The following is a 17,496-nucleotide window of genomic DNA, read 5'->3' on the forward strand; positions in this document are numbered from 1 at the left end:
TTCTATTTTTACTTCACTTTTTGGTGTTTTGTGTTTTTTCCTTGTTTTGTTATGGTTTGTTTTTAATTTTTTTATTGTTTTAGTGTTTGCTTTATGTGTTCTATGCTTATTTTAGTTTGCATTCAGCTTTTGTTTTGTTTCTGTTTTTTTTTAATTTAGTTTATAATTGTTTGATTTCGTTTCTGAGTATGTTTATTTGTCTGCTTATTACCTTGTTTTTTTTTCTTTGTTTTTGCTTGTTTTTTGTATGTGTGTGTGTTTCTTTGTTAGTTTTTGTTTTGTTTGTTTGGTTTTGCTTTTAACATTTATCTTGAGTTTTACTGTTCTGTTCATTTGTTTTCTTCTTTTCCTTTTTTAAACTGTTGTTACTGTTTGTTTGTTTTTGTGTTTGCTCTTTGTCTTGGGTTGTGTTAGTCTGTTTGTTTCCCCCCCCCTTACTTTTCTTATTTATTTATTTATTTTTGCCATACCATGAGGCTTGTGAGGTTTTTGTTCCACAACCAGGGATCAGGCCTCAGCCACTGGGGTTGGAGTGCCAAGTCCAGGATGCTGGAACACCAGAGAATTCCTGGCCCCAGGGAGTATTAATTGGCAAGAGTTGTCCCGGATGTCTCCATCTCAACTCCAAGACCTGGCCTCACCCAACTGCCTGTAGGCTCCAGTGCTGGATGCCTCATGCCAAACAACAAACAGGACAGGAACACAAACTGACCTATCAGCAGACAGGCCACCTAAAGACATACTAAGCTCACAGACACTCTAAAACACACCACCTGACATGGCACTGCCCATCAGAAGGACATGATCCAGCTGCACCCACCAGAGCAGAGGCACCAGTCTCCCTCCTACCAGAGACCCACTGGACCACCTCACCTACCAGGGGTAGATACCAGAATCAAGAGGAAAAATAACCCTGCAGCCTGCAGAAAGAAGACCTCAAACACAGTAAGTTAGAAAAATGAGAACAATGAAATATGTTGCAGATGAAGGAACAAGGTAAAAATGCACAAGACCAACTAAATGAATAGGAAATAGGCAATTTACCTGGAAAAGAATTCAGAGTAATGACTGTAAAGATGATACAAAATCTCAGAAACAGAATGGAGCCACAGAATGGATTGAGAAAATACAAAAAAATGTTTGACAAAGACCTAGAAGAACTAAAAAACAAAGAAGCAGTGATGAACAACACAACAACTGAAAGGAAAAATACACTAGAAGGAATCAATAGCAGGATAACAGAGGCAGAAGAACATATAAGTGAGCTAGAAGATAGAATGGTGGAAATAACTGTTGCAGAGAAGAATAAAGAAAAAAAAAGAAAAGAAATGAGGACAGTTTCAGAGACATCTGGGACAAAAATAAGTTCACCAGAATTCAAATTATAGGGGTCCCAGCAGAAGAAGAGAAAGAGAAAGGGTCTGAAAGTATTTGAAGAGATTATAGTTGAAAAATTCCCTAACATGGGGAAGGAAATAGCCACCCAAGTACAGGAAGTGCAGAGAGTCCCATACAGAATAAACCCAAGGAGAAACATGCTGAGACACATATAATCTAACTAACAAAAACTAAATACAAAGAAAAAATATTAAAAGTAGCAAGGGAAAAGCAACAAATAGCATGCAAAGGAATACCCATAAGGCTATCAGCTGATTTTTAAGCAGAAACTCTGCAGGCAAGAATGGAGTGGCAGGATATATTTAAAATGATAAAAGGGAAAGAACAACAAACAAGATTACTCTACCCTTCAAGGATCTCATTCAGGTTTGACAGAGAGATCAAAAGCTTTACAAACAAGCAAAAGCTAAGAAAATTCCACACTACCCAACCAGCTTTACAACAAATACTAAAGGAACTTCTCTAGGTGAGAAACATAAGAGAAGAAAAAGGACCTACAAAAACAAACCCAAAACAATGAAGAAAATGGGAATAGGAACATACATATTGATACTTACCTTAAAGGTAAATGGATTAAATGCTCCAACCAAAAGACACAGACTGGCTGAATGGATACAAAATTAAAAGACCCATATATATGCTGTCTAGAAGAGACCCACTTCAGACCTAGGGGCACATACAGACTAAAAGTGAGGGGATGGAAAAAGGTATTCCATGCAAATGGAAGTCAAAAGAAAGCTGGAGTAGCAATACTCATATCAGATAAAATAGACTTTAAAAATAAAGACCGTTAAAAGAGGCAAGGAAGGACACTATATAATGAACAAGGGTCAATCCAAGAAGAAGATACAACAATTGTAAATATTTATGTACACAACATAGGAGCACCACAATACATAAGGCAAATGTTAACAGCCATAAAAGGGGAAATTGACAAGAACACAAAAATAGTGGGGAACTTTAACACCCCATTTACACCAATGGACAGATCATCCAGACAGAAAATTAGTAAGGAAACACAAGCCTTAAATGACACATTAGACCAGATAGATTTAATTGATATTTATAAGACTTTCCATCCAAAAGAAGCAGAATGCAATTTCTTTTCAAGTGCTCATGGAACATTCTCCAGGACAGATCACATCTTGGGTCATGAATCAAGCCTTGGTAAATTTAAGAAATTTGAAATTGTATCAAGCATCTTTTCCAGCCACAACACTGTGAGATTAGAAATCAATTACAGAAAAAAAAAAAAACCTGTAAAAAACACAAATACACGGAGGCTAAACAATATGCAACTAAATATCCAAGAGATCTGAAGAAATCAAAGAGGAAATATTAAAAAAATGCCTAGAAACAAATGACAAGAAAAACGCAACAACCCAAAACCTACGGGATGCAGCAAAAGCAGTTCTAAGAGGAAAGTTTACGCCAATACAATCCTACCTCATGAAACAAGAAAAATCTCAAACAAACAACCTAACCTTACACCTAAATCAACTAGAGAAAAAACAAACAAACAAACAAACAAAAAAACCCAAAGTTAGTAGAAGCAAAGAAATCATAAAAATCAGACAAAGCAGAAATAATGAAATAGAAATGAAGAAAACAATAGCAAAGATCAATAAAACTAAAAGGTGGTTCTTAGAGAAGATAAGAAAGATTGACAAACCTTTAGCCAGACTCATCAAGAAAAAGAGGGAGAGGACTTAAATCAAGAAAATTAGAAATGAAAAGGGAGAAGTTACGACAGACACTGCAAAAAAACAAAGCATCATAAGAAACTACTACAAGCAACTATATGCAATAAAATGGACAAACTGGAAGAAATGGACAAATTCTCAGAAAAGTACAACCTTCCAAGACTGAACCAGGAAGAAATAGAAAATATGAACAGACCAATCACAAGCACTGAAATTGAAACTGTGATTAAAAATCTTCCAACATACAGAAGTCCAGGACCAGATGGCTTCACAAGTGAATTCTATCAAACATGTAGGGAAGAACTAACAACTATCCTTTTCAAACTCTTCCAAAAAATTGCAGAGAGAGCAACACTCTAAACTCATTCTACAAGGCCACCATCACAATGATACCAATACCAGACAAAGATATCACAAAGAAAGAAAAATATAGGCCAATATCGCTGATGAACATAGACGCAAAAATCCTGAACAAAATACTAGCAAACTAAATCCAACAACACATTAAAAGCACCATATGCCATGATCAAGTGGGATTTATCCCAGGGATGCAAGGATTCTTCAATATATGCAAATCAATTAATGTGATACACAATATTAACAAGTTGAAGAATAAAAAACATATGATCATCCCAACAGATGAAGAAAAAGCTTTTGACAAAATTCAACATGCATTTATAATAAAAACTCTCCAGAAAGTGGGCATAGAGGGAAGCTACCTCACCATAATAAAGGCCATATATGACAAACCCACAGCAAACATCATTCTCAATGGTGAAAAACTGAAAGCATTTCCTCTAAGATCAGGAACAAGAAAAGGATGTCCACTCTCGCCACTATTATTCAACATAGTTTTGGAATTCTTAGCCACAGCAATCAGAGAAGAAAAAGAAATAAAAGGAATCCAAATTGGAAAAGAAGTAAAACTGTCAGTTTGCAGATGACTTGATACCCTACACAGAAAATCCTAAAATGCCACCAGAAAACTACTAGAGCTAATCAATGAATTTAATAAAGTTTCAGGATACAAAATTAATACACAGAATTCTCTTTCATTTCTATAAACTAAAAATGAAAAATCAGAAAGAGAAAGTAAGGAAACAATCCCACTCACCATTGCAAAGAAAGTATTAAATACTTAGGAATAAATCTACCTAAGGAGCCAAAACCTGTATGCAGAAAACTATATGACGCTGATGAAAGTAATCAAAGATGACGCAAACAGATGGAGAGATATACCATGTTCTTGGATTGGAAGAATCAATATTGTGAAAATGACTATAATACCCAAAGCAATCTACAAATTCAATTCAATATGTACCTTGTATCTGTATCAAATTACCAATGACTTTTTTCACAGAACTACAACAGAAAATTTTAAAATTTTTATGGAAACAAAAAAGACCCCAAACAGATAAAGCAATGCTGAGAATGAAAAACAGAGCTGGAGGAATCAGGCTCCCTAACTTCAGACTATATTACAAAGCTACAGTAATCAAGACAGTATGGTACTGGCACACACAAAAAAGAAATATAGATCAGTGCAACAGGATAGAAAGCTCAGAGGTTAACCCACACACATATGGTCATCTAATCTATGACAAAAGAGTCAAGAACATACAATGGAGAATAGACAAGCTCTTCAATAAGTGGTCCTGGGAAAACTGGACAGCCTCATGTAAAAAAAATGAAATCAGAACACTCCCTAACACTGTACTCAAAAATAAACTAAAAATGGATTAAAGACCTAAATGTAAGGCCAGACACTATACAACTCTTAGAGGAAAACATAGGTAGAACCCTCTTTGATATAAACCACAGCAGGATCTTTTTTGACCCATCTCCTAAAGTAATGAAAATAAAAACAAAACTTAACAAATGGGACCCAATGAAACTTAAAAGCTTTTGAACAACAAAGGAAACCATAAACAAGATGAAAAGACAACCCTCAGATGGGAGAAAATATTTACAAACAAAGCAACTGACAAAGGATTAATCTCCAAAATATACAAACAACTCATACAGCTCAAGATCAGAAAATCAAAGAACCCAATCAAAAAATTGGCAGAAGATCTAAATAGACATTTCTCCAAAGAAGACATACAGATGGCCAAAAAGCACATGAAAAGATGCTCACCATCGCTGATTACTAGAGAAATGCAAATCAAAACTACAATGAGGTATCACCTCATTCCAGTCAGAACGGCCATCATTAAAAATACTACAAATAATAAATGCTGGAGAGGGTGTGGAGAAAATGGAACCCTCTTGCACTGTTGGTGGGAATGTAAATTGATACAGCCACTATGGAGAACAGTATGGAGGTTCCTTAAAAATACTAAGCATAGGACTATCACATGATCCAACAATCCCACTGCTGGGCATATACCCAGAGAAACCATATTTCAAAAAGACATATGCACCTCAATATTCATTGCAGCACTATTTACAATAGCCAGGTAATGGAAGCAACCTAAATGTCCATCAACAGAGTAATGGATAAAGATGATGTGGTACATATGGAATATTACTATGCCATAAAAAAGGATGAAATTGGGTCATTTGTAAGACGTAGATGGAACTAAAGACTGTCACACAGAATAAAATAAGTTAGAAAGAGGAAAACAAATCTCATATAATAACACATATATGTGGAATCTAGCACAATCGTATAGATGATCTTATTTGCAAACAAAATAGAGACACAGATGTAGAGGACAAACGTATGGGTACCAAGTTGGGAAAGGAGGTTTGGGATGAATTGGGAGATTGGGATTGACATATATACACTATTAGTACCATGTATAAAATAGATAACTAATAAGAACCTACTGTATAGCACAGGGAACTCTACTCAATGTTCTGTGGTGACGTAAGTGGGAAGGAAGTCTAAAAAAGAGGGGTATATGTATACTTATAACTGATTCACTTTGCTGTATACTATTAACTAACACAACATTGTAAAGCAACTATACTCCAATAAAAATTAATTTAAAAATGACAAAAGGCAAAATAAAAGAAACAGAGAAGTAGGGCAAAAAAATTGTAAAACAGTAACAAATGTGGTAAATATGAATTCAAATATCTAAATAATCATTTAGAATGTCAACTATTTAAAGACCAATTAACAGGCAGAGGTTGCTGGAGTGGATCCAAAAACAAGATCCACTTTGTGTATAAAGAAATATAAAGATTAAATGCAAAAGGATGAAGTATAATATATAATGTTAAAAGTAGTCAAAATAAAGCAGGAGGAGCTATATTAAATTCTGACAGAACGGACCTTAAAGCAAGGAAATTTCTCAGGGATCAAGTAGGGAATTACATAAGGATAATTGTATCAGTTAAGCAAGAAACAACAATTCTTAATGTGCAAATACATAACAACAGAGCCTCAAACTATGAGAGGCATAAACTGGTGGAAATTCCAGGAGAAATAGATGAATCCATTACAGCACAATACACATTCCTCTCCATCTCACATGGAATGTTCATCAAAATGGACCACATTCTGGACCACAAAGCATAACTTACTTATTAAAAAAAAAATCATATAAGGTCTGCTATGAAAATACAATGTAATTAAACTAGAAATCAATAACCAAAATGTAAAAGGAAAATATTGAAAATTGTGGAGATTAAATAAATTAAATTTAATAATTAAAATTTAAGATAAAGTTTTAAATATTTTGAATTTAATTGAATAACAATAGGGGCCTGGATCAAGATAGCAGAGTAGGAAGATCCTAAGCTTACCCCCTCCCACAGATACAGCAAAACTAACACAACAAAGAGAAAAACTATCTCTGAGAACAACTAGAAGAGCAGCAAAACAGATTTTCTACAACAAAGGATATAAAGAAAATACTACACTGAAAAACATAAAAGACAAGAGATACCATCTATCTAAAATCCATACTGCCTGTGTAGGACCAACAAGTGAGAGGGGGAATAGAACCACAGAACTCCCCTGGAGGAGTGAGGGAAGTTGGGCTCCCCAATATTGTGTACCTGATCCAGAAAAACAAGCACATATAATGCCTGGCTTTGAAAACCAGTGGGGTTTACATCTGGGAGAGCCTAAGTGGCATAGTGAGACTCTCTTTTGAAGGGATCATGCAAAACTCACTAGATATGAGTTCCAGTACAGAGGCAGCAAGTTGAAAAGTACCTGGGTCCTATAAGGAGGAGATTCATTGCCTGGACCTAGTGGAACATTCTCAAGGAATAGAAGCACTGGTGGGTCCTCGTTTTTTTTTTGGTTTTTTTTTTTTTGGTTTTTTTAATCTCTCCTTCCTCCTATCTGATCCAGTGCTGCCATTTCTATCACTCCATAAAACTGGCTAAAATATTGCAACCCACCCCAACGTCCCCATGAGGACCAGACCCACCCACTCCACCTCTCTGGTTGATCTCACCAAAATGGCTTTACCCACCCCATACATCAGTCAGCCCTGACACAAACAAGCGTTCCTCGAAAGTGACTCCCATTCCAAGGATCTAACCCTGTCCCTGACCATCAACAGATGGAAAGTGAAGTGATAAAGAAAGATATTCCATGCAAATGAAAACAAAGAAAACCTGGGGTAGAAATATTTATTTGAGACAAAATGGACTTTAAAACAAAGACTGTAAAAAGAGAGAAAGAAGGGAATCATAAATTTATAAAGGGGTAAATCCAACAAGAGAATATAACAGTTGCAAATATCTATGTACCCAACAGAAATACATAAAGAAAATATTAACAGATATAAAGGAAGATATTGACAGTAAGGCAATAAAAGTTGCTGACATGACACCTATTATACCAATACATAAATCATCCAGGCATAAAATCAATACAAAATTATCAAATGTAAATGATACATTAGACTAGATATAATAGATATATATAGAACAGTACACGGAGAAACAGTAGAATACACATTCTTTTAAAGTACACATGGAACATTCTCCAATATAGATCTTATGCTAGGCCACAAAACAAGTCTCAGTAAGTTTAAGAAGTTTGAAATCATACCAAGCATCTTTTCTGACCACAAAAGTTAAAACTAGAAATAAATTACAAGAAAACTAGAATAGAAACACAGGGGGGTTAAACATACTACTAAACAAAAAAATAGTCAATGAAGAAATCAAAGAGAAAATCAAAAAAATACTTTGAGATAAATGAAACTGGAAACACAGTATTCCAAAATCTATGGGATACAGCAAAAGTAGTATTAAAAGGGATGTTTACAGTGATACAGGCCTACTTTAGAAAACAAGAAAAATATCAAATAAAAAATCTAAACTTACACCAAATGTAAGTAGAAAAATAAGAACAAAAAAGCCCAACGTTAGTACATGTAAGGAAATAATAGATGAGAGTGGAAATATATAAAAGAGACTAAAAAGTATACAATAGAAAAATTCAATAAAACTAAAGACTGTTTCTTTGAAAAGATAAACAAAATTGATAAAACTTTAGCCAGATTTATCAATAAAAAGATGTCTCAAACAAATAAACTTTGAAGTTAAAGGGACAAGTTACAACTGACACCACAAAAACACAAAGCATCATAAGAAGTTACTATGAACGATTATATGCCAAAAAATTGGACAACCTAGAAGAAATGGATAAGCTCTTAGAAGCCATCTTCCAAGACTGAATTATGAAGAATTAGAAAATATGAACAAAGCGAGTAGACTCAGTAATTAAAAAAAAAAAAAATCTCCCAACAAACAAAAGACTAGGGCAAGATTGCTTCACAAGTGAATTCTACGACACATTTAAAGAAGAGTTAAATGTTAGAGTTAAATGAGTTAAATGTAAAGATTTGCCTATCCTTAAATTATTCCAAAAAGTTAAAGAGAAAGGAATGCTTACAAACTCATTCTATGAGGCCAGCATTACCCTATACCAAAGCCAGATAAAGCCATTACAGAAAAAGAAAATTACAGGCCATTATCCTTGATAAACATAAATGCAAAAATCCTCAACAAAATATTAGCAAATTGAATTCAGCGATACTTTATAAGGATAATACACCATGACTAAGTGGTATTTATTCCAGATAGCAGTACTCCCAGATTGATCCACATACTGTATGTAATTCCTATCAATGTCCCATTTGCCTATTTTTAATAAATGTACAAGGAACCCTTAAAAGCCAATGCCATCTTGAAATAGAACAGAGCTGGAGAACTCACACTTAATTTCAAAATTTACAACAAAGCTACAATAATCAAAACTGTGTGTGGCCAGTGTAAAGATAGACATATTGATCAATGGAATAGAATTCAGACTTTAGACATGAACTCATAGATTTCTGGTCAATTGCTTTGTGCCTAGGGTGTCAAAATTATTCAACTGGGATGGTCTTTGCAGCAATGGCAATGTAACAACTGGATATTTGCATGCAAAGTAATGAAGACAGAATCCTACTTTATACCACATTTAAAAGATAAGTCAAAATAGATCAAGTATCGAAATGTAAGGGCTAGAACTATAAAGTTCTTTGACATGAACATAGGTATAAATAAATCTTCATGACCTTGGAATAGGTACTCTTTTTTTTTTTTGGTACTTGTTTTTAAAATATGAAAACAAAAGCATAAGCAATAATAAAAAGTTGGTAAACTGAAGTTCCTCACAATTAAAATTTTTCCATGTCAAAATACATTATCAAGAAAGAAGATGGGGGCTTCCCTGGTGGTGCAGTGGTTGTGAGTCCGCCTGCTGATGCAGGGGACACAGGTTTGTGCCCTGATCCAGGAGGATCCCACACGCTGCGGAGCGGCTGGGCCTGTGAGCCATGGCTGCTGAGCTTGCGTGTCCGGAGCCTGTGCTCCACAATGCGAGAGGCCACGAGAGTGAGAGGCCTGCATACCACACACACACACAAAAAAAAAAAAAAAAGAAAGAAAGAAGATGGACCTCCTAATAAGAAAAACGATTTAAAAATATTTTAACAGGTAAGAGTTTAGTATCTAGGATGTATAATGAATCCTTAAAACTCAGTAATAAAAACATCAGTAACTCATTTAATAAATGGGCATAAAACTTTTCTTCAAAGAAGATATACAAATGGTCAGTAAATGCAGGAAGAAATACTCAATATCATTACTACTGGGGAAATGCAAATCAAAACCACAATAAGATACCACTTCACATCCACTAGTTTGCCTATAATAATATTTAAAATATTATTTTAAATAAAAATAAGAAAAAACAGAAAAATTAGTATTGGAGAGGATATAGAGAAATTGTAATCTTCATCTACAGATGATAGGAATGTAAAATGGTGCAGCCATTTTGAAAAATAGTTTGGCTATTCCTCACATAATTAAACATAGAGTAACCATATGACCCAACATGTTCACTCCAAGATATATATGAAAGAGAAGTGAAAACATGTTTATACAAAATATTGTGCATGAATGTTCATAGAAACATTACTTCTACAAGCGGAAAAATCAAAATGTCTATCAACTGATGAAAGTATAAACAAGTCTAGTATATCCATACAATAGAATATTTACCCTTAAAAAGAAATTAAGTAATGATACATATAACAGCATGAATGCACCTTCAAAACATTATGCTAACTGAAAGAAGCCAGACACAAAAGGCCACACATGGTATGACTGCATTTATATAAAATGTCCAGAATAGGAAAAACCACAGAGACAAAAAATAGACTAGAGGTTTCCAATTGACAGAGGAAGGAGAGAACTGCAACTGACTGTTAACAGGTCTGGGGTTTCTTTTTGGGGTTGTGGAAATGTTCTTGAATTTGGTAGTGATGATGGTTGTGCAACTCTGTGAACATACAAAAATCACTAAATTGTACACTTGAAAATTGTTAAATTGGTGAATTTTATGTCATGAGAATTTTATCTCAAAAAATTCTTAAACAGAGGAAATTATTTAAAAATAAAGATGAGGGCTTCCCTGGTGGCACAGTGGTTGGGAGTCCACGTGCCAATGTGGGGGACGCGGGTTCGTGCCCCGGTCTGGGAGGATCCCACGTGCCACAGAACGTCTGGGCCCGTGGGCCATGGCCACTGGGCCTGCACATCCAGAGCCTGTGCTCTGCGACAGGAGAGGCCACAGTGGTGAGAGGCCCGTGCACCGCAAAAAATAAAATAAAATAAATAAAATAAAATAAATAAAGGTGAAATAAATAGGTTTTCTAAAACAAAATATGAGAAAATCCATTGTCAGTAGACATTCTCTATAAGAATTACTAGAGGAGGTCTTCAGACTGTAGGAAAATAATCTCAGATAGAAACATTAAACTATAGAAAGAAAAGAAGTCAGTGTCATGGATAAATATGTGAACAAATATGAAAGATATTGACTATTAAAAACAAATACAATAAAACATCTTGTGAGATGTAGAAGTAAAATAATTGACCAAAAGACAAATAACCAAAGCCAAGATTGGAGCTTTAAAAATGCAATTAATTTCTAAAACTGTTTTAAAGTTCTTACTTTTGGGGAAAACAATTTAAGTACTAACTGAAGACAGACTATAGTAAGTCAAGATGCATATTCAAATACCTGGTGTGACCAATTAGGAACCATACAAAAATACAAAATTTAAAATGTGATTTAAAACTAACTGGAGAATTAAAAATGCTTAATTATGCCAAAAGAATAGAATAAAACAGAATTAAAGAATAAATAATAGGGCCTCCCTGGTGGCACAGTGGTTGAGAGTCTGCCTGTTGATGCAGGGGACATGGGTTCATTCCCCAGTCTGGGAAGATCCCACATGCCACGGAGCGGCTGGGCCCGTGAGCCATGGCTGCTGAGCCTGCACGTCCAGAGCCTGTGCTCCACAACGGGAGAGGCCACAACAGTGAGAGGCCCGTGTACCGCAAAAAAAAAAAAAAAAGAATAAATAATAGGCAACAGAAGATAAATAGAAACATGAAAGACATAAGCCAAACTACATCAGAAATTAAATTACATGTAAATGCATGTAAATGAAATAAACACTCCAATTGAAGGCAGAGATTATCAATTGTAATAAAATAACAATGCATCTCTATGTTATTTGCATCTGAAATATTTCCAATATAAAGGTACAAAATGATGAAATGTAAAAATATGGAGGAACATACACCATAGAAATACTAATCCTAAAATATTTGTGTAGGTCCCTTAAAATCAGACAAATTAAATCTTAAGGCAAGACATACTACTAGACAAAAATAATGCTTTATTGTGACTTTTGTCAATTCAATTAGATGGTGAAGCAGTTCTAAATTTGTATGTACCTAAAAAAGTTTCAAAATCTAGAAGTCAAAATTTTACAAAATTAACAGGGAATAAATAGGCAAATCAGAGTTGATATTAACACACTTCTCTCAGTAACTAATAAGGACATTTTTCTTTAGATAACCTATAACATGTGTATTATAGTTTAGGGAGTAGTCATAGTGACTTTGAATACCCAGTACCTTGAAAATATTAGAGCCTATTACATATAATTGTTGGGAATATCAAATAAGTATGCTAGGCAGATTTCTAAGATAGTCCCATGATAGCACCCTGGTATTATACCCCTTATAATCCATAAGTGTGAGTGGGGTCCGTGACTTGCTTCTAATCAATAGAATATAGTGACAGTAATGGATGTCCCTCTTTGATTAAGCTATTTTTATGAGAGGAAAATGTGACATTACTCCCTTGATTAGGTTATATTTTAAGACAATGCTGATGGGATGTTTCTAGGATTATTGTTATATAAGACTCTATCTTAGAAAACAGAATTCAAGGTATTCTTTCTGTCTTTGAGGGAGTAAGCTTCTATGTCATGAGAAGGTCATATGGCAAAGAGCTGTGTGTTCATCCTCAGGGACTGAGAAAGCCCTCCATCTGAAATCCAGCAAGAAAACCTGTACTGGTCCCTACAACTATAGGGAAATGAATTCTGTCAATAATCTGAGGGAGCTTGGAAGGATATCATTCCCCAGTCAACACTCTAGGTGAAAACACAACCCAATAAATACATAGCCTTCTGTAACCCTCAGTAGCAAACCCAGCTCTGCCCCAACTTCTGACCTTCAAAAACTGAAAGATAAAAAATGTTTGTTTTTTTCAGTCTTAAGCTGCTGAATGTGTGCTAATTTGTTAGCTGTAATAGAAAATGGATAAAATTTAATTACTCTAGAAAATGTATTTCCATATCCTGCCTGGTAGGTAGGCACTCAATGTCATTTTCATTGTGTCTTATCAACTTCTGTTTCTCACTATATACAATTATTATATCTTAAACATAAATAACACAATATAAGCCTTCCAGTTGAAAAATGCACATCACATCTATATAGCAAGATAGGTAGTCATATACCTAAAGGTGAAAGAAGAGTGAGAAGGGACAAATAAATCAGGAAAAATAAATACATTAATAATTTTGAATTTTCTTTAAAAAATCTATCACTACCTCACAAATATTTATGATTCATGCACTTGAAGAATATAGTGAAATATTATTCTCTTCCAAGGTTATGAAGAACCTGATGACTTTTCTGAGCTCATCTTCTGTCCCTTTAAAATAGCCTCCCTTGCTCCTACCATACTAGTTTCATTTCAGCACCTTGAACATGTTAATCGTGTTCTCTACTCAGGGCTTTTGTATCCGCTCTGGTTGGAATTTTTTTTTGTTGCTAGCTTCATGGCATTCAAATCTCAGCTTAAGTTACTATCTCAGAATGGCTTTCTCCTCTCCTTATTCAAAATTGTCCTAAAATCACCATCTATCATTCTCTGTTTCATCTCTGCATAAACACTTTTAGTGATTTTTAAACTTTTTTTAATTTTATTATTATTATTTTTTTGTGGTACGTGGGCTTCTCACTGTTGTGACCTCTTCCATTGTGGAGAACAGGCTCCGGACACGCAGGCTCAGCGGCCATGGCTCACGGGCCCAGCTGCTCTGCGGCATGTGGGATCTTCCCAGACCGGGCCACGAGGCTGTGTCCCCTGCATCAGCAGGTGGACTCTCAACCACTGTGCCACCAGGGAAGCCATTTTTTTTAATTTTTGAGAGTGTTTGTTTTTTTTTTTCATAATCCCCTAATGGAATTTACATTGAAAGAGTAGGAACATTCTCTGTCTCATTTCTCACTATACCCCAGTACCTAGAATATATCATGACCCATAATAGGTGCTCAGTAAATACCGTAAGAATTGGTGAATTTAAAAGAAAAACTACTAGATTTTTATTCTTCCTTTGAACTAGGCCCTTCTTAGCCTAGTTTGAAAAGACAATTCTATATTCAGATTTATCAGTGTTTTCCATTATACTGTATTTTGTTCTATAGCCTTGAATTTTCATGCTGTCTTTGTTATTAATAATTTTAAAGTAGCACTCAGAAAAATATTACTGCATTTAAAGTTTGTTTTTTAAACTCTAATAATATGTTCACGAATACTATGTATACTGCTCAAAAAGTGACTTCAAATTTATTAGACCAGGACCCAATTTTGAGAGAGTTGACAAAGAAATAGGTGAGTTTGATTCTACTATAGTTTAAAATATCTTTCTTGTTATTTGACTGTTGCTCATAGAGTGTTTTCATTTATTGCATTCATTTCTAACATCATGTAAGCTCTGGTACTGAATTAATTATTTGTTCTTTTATTTATCCCAGTGAATTTTATGTGATTATAAAAGACTAATTTGATCTTGTTCAAGTAAATTATGATTTTCCAAGTGTTATCTTTTAAATTATGTCCTCTGTGTTATTTGCATATTTGTATTAGAATTATTTTTAGGACATGAGTTGTGAACTATTACTGTTTCATGCATTAAAAAATCTTATCTGTGCCACACTGAAGATGTAAATATAAATTCCTATCATGAACTATATTCAAATATGAATTTTATAAGCACCTAAAGATTGAAATTATATTTAAATTAACATGAGTGCTCTCCTAGCATCCAAGAACACAAGCACTCTTTTTTGACTTAGTTTTGTGATAACACAAAGAAAAGGCCTAATAATTGATAGAACTTATCTTTCTGTCCATTTTGACATACTTATATTAATAGACTAATAATATTTGACATGGACCAATGATAATGCATGCATTTGCAACATTCTGAAATAATAGAACAATCATGTATTAGATTTGGAAGTTTCAAAGTATTTAAATTACTGTGCCACACCACAGTATATCATATGGCCCATGAATACTACTTTCCTATGAAACATTGCTAAAATTTCAGGAAAAGAGATATTCTTATCTCTCTATTCTCAGGACATGGATCTTGTTTGGATCATGCCCCATACACAGTGAGGGAAAAGAAGTTAAAGCAGTTGACTTGTGACCTATTTATTTCTCAATACTGTGGCTTCAGAGAGAGTACTAGGAGAGGTTTGATCTCATTTTTTATAAACATGATCACTGGAACTTCTGAAAAGTAGACCAATGATATGTACAAGAAAGTATGCTTTTCTATGTAATGCTTTTAGTACTGGTTTAACATTGGTTATTTCAAACAAACCTAGAAAATATTGATTTATGAGATATGATTCCCTATAAAATGTCACAAAATCTATGCTACTATTTGACATACAAAATGGAGATATTTTATAAACTAAACATTCCATGACAGTACTCTCGTCTAGAGACCTGTGTTTGGTTAAAGAACAAGAGACCTTGGGAGCTGCCTTCACTATCCCAGACATTCTCTCTGCTTTTCCTCTGTTTCTTAATTGCTTATCTTCATGAAATTATTAGTAAAACTTGATATTGAGTAAGATATTTGACTCATGTGATTCTGAGTTTATAATACTATTGAGTTTGTCAGCTCACCCACTTTCTACTCCTAGGAACGTTGACAAGAACCCAGAGGAATCAAGTTGTGGTACCATAGCAGTCATAATCTCAGGATAGTCTCATCTATATCTGTTTATTCCAAGGGGAAAATAAGGTAGAGACATAAAAACCCAGATCACCTCACAATAGCCTTTCTTCTTTCTGCCATTGCTCACATCCTCAATCTCTTTCCTTCCTTCTTTCTTACAAATTTTACAGTTGTAGCTGTTTATTAGTGTGTAAGTAACATGAAAAAGGCCACATCAGAAACATTCTCATAATCAAATTACTCCCCAGAAAAATGCCTACAACTTGTATGTAATCTACTTTGAGTATCTTACACACAGGCATGTGCACATGCTCTCTCTCTCTCTCTCTCTCTCACACACACGCACACACACACATAGTAAATATGTGGCTTCGTTTATGTAAATAAGATCATAGTCTATATTTTGTATTTATGACTTGCTATTTTTCACAGTGCATTTAACAAAATGTATCAGAAATTTATTTCTCCCTTTAAATTCTCATTTTCTTTTTCTCACTAATACTTTTTCCCTCATAACTTGTCATTGGGCATAGTATTCCATAGAACACTGTAATGCTGGACCTTCTTTTATTTAATAATGCCCAAATTATTAAAATAGAAGATTGTTTCCAGTTTTCCTGTGTAACAAAAAACTGCTACAATGACCATTACTGTAAATATAAACCAGTCCTTATAACAAGATATTATCATAATGATAATTTTTATGTTTATTCACAAATTAATAGCTACTTTTGTTGAAATTTCCTTCTCCTTAATTCCTACTCTATTCTCTATGTAATTTATATCATTAGTAGCCATTTTTTATTTTTTTAGTTTATATATTTTCCCATTTGTCATGGGATTATTTTATTTATTGAATGGTAGCATGGTAATCTATTTCTTGTTTTTTTATTCTTTAATTTTTATTGAAGTACATTTGATTTACAATATTATATTTGTTTCAGACATACAGCATAGTGATTCAGTATTTTTATAGATTATACTCCATTAAAAGTTTTACAAAATATTGGTTATGACTCCCTATGCCGTATAATATATCCTTGTGCTTATCTAATTTATACAAAGTAGTTTGTATCTCTTAATCCCATATCCCAATCTTGTACCTCCCCCTTTCCCTTTCCCACTCATAGCTACTAGCTTGTTTTGAATATCTGTTTCTATTTTGCTATATGTATTCATTTGGTTTAGTTTTTAGATTCCACATAGAAGTGATATTGTACAGTATTTATCTTTCTCTGTCTGACTTATTTGACTCAGCATAATATTTCTAGGTCAATCCACTTTGCTACAAATGGTAGAATTTCATTCCTTTTTATAGCTGAATAATATTCCAGTGTGTGTGTGTGTGTGTGTGTGTGTGTGTGTGTGTGTGTGCCACATTGTTATGCATTCATCTGTTAATGGACACTTAGTTTGCTTCCATATCTTGGCTATTATAAATAGTGCTGCTCTGAACATTGGAGTGCATGTATCTTTCTGAATTAGTGTTTTTGTTTTTTCCAGATATATACTCAAGAGTGTAACTG

Source organism: Delphinapterus leucas, chromosome 4, assembly GCF_059928025.1.
Source record: "Delphinapterus leucas isolate spDelLeu-1000000601 "Yukka" chromosome 4, BTC_Dleu_Yukka2, whole genome shotgun sequence".
In the NCBI taxonomy this organism is placed as follows: Eukaryota; Metazoa; Chordata; class Mammalia; order Artiodactyla; family Monodontidae; genus Delphinapterus; species Delphinapterus leucas.